Below are 5,502 nucleotides of genomic sequence, written 5' to 3'. Positions count from 1 at the left end.
GAACCAAGACACAAGAGAGTACCTCCTGCCTCTCTTTGAAGCGGCAGAGGCCTGAGTGGGGAGGAGCTGACCGACGCGGCGTTGGATGGGGGCCACCGAGATCGTGATGGCGCAGCGAGAGACTCGGCGTGAGCACGTGGGCCGGCGGACGGAGGAGCGCGGCGCTGGCCAGCGGACGGAGGACGCCCAACAGCTGTTTGACAAAATGACTAAGGCAAGCTGCTCACTAAACACGTGTTGTTCATGTCCTTGGATGCGCTGTTTTGTCTTGACACACGGGCAGCACAGTCCTAGCCCCCTCCCTATCTTCCCTGCGATGCCAATCTACTGGCTAAAGGAGGTGATGGTAGACGGGCGTGGGCTCGCTACAATGCCAGGGTTCATCGTCAGGCCGCAAGTGCCTTAGCAGCGCCTCTTGCTGGTTTCCTCATCAACTACCCTGTGCAATCCAAGGTTCTCAATTAATCCCCGTGGTTTGGCCTCATTTTGCAGGCAAAAGGGATGATGGCAAATTTGACGAACGATAAGCATCCAATGCGCAGGCATGTCAAAAAAAGGCCACATGCAAGCTACATATCTTTAGGTGAAATTGGTACTGTCAAATGTTCTTCAGGCTGAGTGCTAAATATTTCTTTCAACTAAAAGGATCAGTATCATTGTTGTGTTGTTTATTTAATCTAATGACAGTGAGCTAATTTCTCTTAACTATCTTCAACTAGTATGATTAATATAACAACTCATCGCTGTTAGTACTACCCAGTATAATTGTACGGAGCTTTGCAATGTTTCTCTGTTTAATTGAGTTAGTTCAAGGAAGGGCACTGGAAAGCCTATTGAAGTACAGATAGTAGTAATTTTCTCATGTGATGATGGACCTTGACTTTTATCATGTGCTGCATGGCATCACGCGGCAGGTGAAATATTTGTTCTTTTGTCAATACGTTCTGAAATGAAACGTTGCAACTGTGACTGATGGTTTAGATGACACTACACTCAATCGGTAGTCTGTAATTCTTGAGTAACCCTTTACCTGAGTAATTTATCTCAAACAAATGAATGATTTGTGTTTGAAATATCTCAAAATTTGGTAAACTAAGACTAAGTAACAAAGAATAATTGAACTAATGCCCTTTTCTTAAAAATCATCATAGTTGAAGTGTTTATGCAAAGGCTCTAATAAATGGACTACCAAGTGCAGACTTGCTAAACAAATGCGTCGTTGGTTCACAAAGCTACACTTCATCTCATTTGTAGTAATTAGCGAATTTGTGGCCATATCAAATACTACTCTTAAAGGTTTTGTTACCTGCGTTAGCCATGATGCTCCATGTCTTCTGCAAGCACAAAATTACCATTACCTTGAGAAAATATTTTGCCCATTAACTAATACAATTTTTTTACTTATAGTTGCTTCCTATGCCCCTTAAGTCTTTCAACAGCCGTCCCTCACTGTTGATTAGCTAAATCTAACCACATGTTTTCACTGAATATACAAGTTCTTTATCAGTACAGGTTATTTACACAATTGCACTTAGCCACCATGTTTTCTATAAGCCAAGCAACTTTGCAAAATATGGATTCTAAAAGTATATAAAAAGTTAACAAAGGTGGATGCATTTTCTTATATGAGTTCCAAAACTGCATAAAACATATTAGATGTTACCATCTGATGCTAACTTATTACAATTCATGGGTCTCACTTCACTGCTCATAGTAAGAAGGCAACTTGATTGTTTTCATGTGTTGTCTCGTATTTAGAGTTTCTTTACGTTGTCTACTGGAGGAATTGTCTGCGTGCTCCTTTCCCACTAGATTTACTGTTTTTGTTTGTTAACCCACTAAGATTAATTTATTCTTCATTTTTTGGGCTTTGTCCTTTGCAAGGCAAAGAATATCCATAGATCAAACTTTGATGGTTGCGCCTACAATATAACTATATATGATCTCTAGCTCCACTCCATGGACAATGGGCACTTGTTTTCTTTTCCCCTTTTTGTTGTTAAGATGCTAATACTTGGGCCAGAGGAAAGATAAAAAATACTAATGATACTTTGCAAGTGTTGATATTGAAGATATCTTACATTCATGGACATGATTTATATTATGCTGCTGAATTCCTGATAAATAATTACAAAAGGCTTTATGCTACAAGTTCTGTCGCCAGAGTTGATGTTTTTGTTGATTGGCTACTCTTAAATTAAAAAAAAAAGCAGTTGGGTCTGAATCCAAGTTCACACTAAACAGTCTTTTGAGTGGTCTAATAGAAGTGATACTAGAATCGGATTGTAATCCTTTGCCTGAAACACTTATCAATATCAAAGGCATGATGCCTCGAGGATATTGAAATAAACTACCAATAGAAGGTTAATTAACAGAAAAAATCAAGGGTGGTGCACTCAAGGAGGGCGCGGCGCAGCTTCTAGTCGTTATAAGAAAATAAGCTAAAAATATACATTACTTTGAGCACTAATAATCCTAAAGTTATTTATAATATACATACAGTACGCTATCGCCTATCATAACTATAAATAGGTGCGTACTGCATATTCATGGCTACTAATGGTATAAAATGGTAACCGTAAATGGTGCCTCTTTCTCGTATGCCTTCTACACCTCGATCATGTTTATACAACGCGGTGAACTCTATGGATAATATGAAGCATGACCATGTTTATACGAGTAAATTGCCATACACATTGAAGTGAAATTGAAACTCATACTATATTTTTCTAAAATGCCGATCCATAAAGACACAAACCATTGATTACCGATTTTTCTAGCATTATCATAAGTCATCATTAAAGAAATATATGGATACAAGAATAAAGAATATGGTATCTGTTTCGCAAAAGGAAAAAAAAAAGGATCCGTGATTATACTTTCCTGGTAAAAGTGGAGCTCTCTTATCTCCACTATCTCCACTATAATTGAAAACTTGTCTCTATCAAAATCAAAGGGTTCATAATAGATCTACATCAAATCCAAAGGCCCAGAAACGATGTTTGATGGAGGCTTCTCACACCCCCTCACCTCCGCACTCTCCCCGCCCGCATCCTCGTAGCTCTCGGCAAGTAGGATCCAATCACCAATCATTCAACCATCAAAAAAGAAAGTCCGGAAAAAAAGGCATGACAACCTCGCACCGCAGCATCCTCCTGTTGACGCTAGACTCCAGACGACTCTCGCCACCATCGCCGACCTGTTGATGGTCGCCGCCTCCTGCTGACTCACTTGGCCGCTGCTGCCGACGGACTGCACTGCGACTACTGCTTCGAGCCCTGGACGCCGTGCTAGGGCCGCGTACGCGCGTACGTGGCACCGACATCCTGCAAACGGCGGCGACCGGACGGCACAGCTCCGTCAGACCCGCAAACGACGGCGGACGACGACGTCGTACGCGGCGACCAGGACACAGAACCAGTGCCGCGAACGCCGCGGCGAGACCTGCCGAGCCTGGCATTCAGATCAGGCGTCGGCAAGAGGCTGCAGTCCGTTCGCGAGGGCACTTCTCCAGTCGACAAGGTCACGGTGCCCACGACGAACGCCGCTCACAGCCCGGCGACCGTCGAAGACACCTACATACGGCGAGGACAGCAGCACCGAGGAGCAGCTCGTCACGCCGTGGACCGTCTCCGTCGCCAGGTGAGCGTGCGTGTGTGCGTACTAGTGCCAGCCAGGTGAACATGCGTGTGTGCGTGCATGGACTGATGCATGGCACTGTGCTGCTAAAGTTTACTGGCTTCCTTGCGATATTATCAGAAATCTTGCTGTCGCCTATCACATTTGTTGATGGATTGGTAACACGTAGCGATTGTTAATGCTTCAATAGGCGAGATACATGTTTTGGACTCTTTCGGAGACCAAATGTCAAACTTTCAAGATCTCAAATATACGGTGTGGCTTATGATTGATATACATACATACATATTGTTTTTAAATTTTTTAATATTCCCTTTCTAAAACTTGGTGTTTCGGTCATAAAGTTACTAGGAATGGAATGAATGATAAAGCATGTAGCGGAGCATATCTAACTGGACCGACAAAAATGGAAACACGGTATGGAAGTGTCATCTTGGCCAACTAAACATATGATCACTAAAAGAGCGCAAACAGATGGGTAAAAGATCAACTATACCTTTTGTGTACATGGCATTGTCACACCAGCAACAATACCTGTATCACTCATATTTTACTTGTAATATTTGCACAGTGTAAGTTGTGGTTTATGGATGCTTAATTATATGGAGTACTGGACTGGAACAACTTTATCTGACGTTGTGACCCAGGTAATTTCATAAGAATATTTCTAAATTTTTTTTATTTTGGTTTGGTTAATAATCACGACTTGCTCATATTTTTAGGACGATATAAGTAACTTTAGGTTCAAGCTACCTACGATCTTGTATAACTCCACGCTAAACATAGCGAGAGGGTTACAGGATGATGAGCAAGATATGGAAGACAACAATAATCTTGATGATGATGTTGTAATGCTCGATAATCCAGATGAAATAGATATGATACTGTCGGGTACAACAACATGGACAAACAAACAAGACCTATTGTCTGCATTTCGTGCATGCATCCTGTTGAATAATGACCCTGAATCTTTAGAGTAAGTCATTCTAAAGTAAATTATTTTGTTCTAATTTAAAGATTTTTCATCACCCCTGCTACAACTGCTACGATAATTCATTTGTTTGTTGTCCTGGTTTTTTAGCAAAGAATGGGTCCAAAGCACACGACCGTATCCGATTTCTTTAACTCGTAGAAAAATTGGCGATATTTTAAACGAGAATATGGAGATGGATCATAATTGCTTCAACCTTGCTGTTTGGATGGCTGCATCCAATAACGCCTCTATGTTGGAGAAAGACAAATACCACTATATGGACCTCCAGTTTGCTGTAAGTTGATATAATTTTTCACTAATCTCCACTATAATTGAAACCTTGTCTCTATCAAAATCAAAGGGTTCATAATAGATCTACGTCAAATCCAAAGGCCCAGAAACGATGTTTGATGGAGGCTTCTCACACCCCCTCACCTCCGCACTCTCCCCGCCTGCATCCTCGTAGCTCTCGGCAAGTAGGATCCAATCACCGATCATTCAACCATCAAAAAAGAAAGTCCGGGAAAAAAGGCATGACAACCTCCGCACCGCAGCATCCTCCTGTTGACGCTAGACTCCAGACGACTCTTGCCACCATCGCCGACCTGTTGATGGTCGCCACCTCCTGCTGACTCACTTGGCCGCCGCCGCCGACGGACTGCACTGCGACTACTGCTTCAAGCCCTGGACGCCGTGCTAGGGCCGCGTACGCGCGTACGTGGCACCGACATCCTGCAAACGGCGGCGCCCGGACGGCACAGCTCCGTCAGACCCGCAAACGATGGCGGACGACGATGTCGTACGCGGCGACCAGGACACAGAACCAGTGCCGCGAACGTCACGGCGAGACCTACCGAGCCTGGCATTCAGATCAGGCGTCGGCAAGAGGC

Source organism: Miscanthus floridulus, chromosome 12 (assembly GCF_019320115.1).
Source record: "Miscanthus floridulus cultivar M001 chromosome 12, ASM1932011v1, whole genome shotgun sequence".
NCBI classification, from domain to species: Eukaryota; Viridiplantae; Streptophyta; class Magnoliopsida; order Poales; family Poaceae; genus Miscanthus; species Miscanthus floridulus.
Note: the sequence above shows the minus strand (reverse complement) of the source record.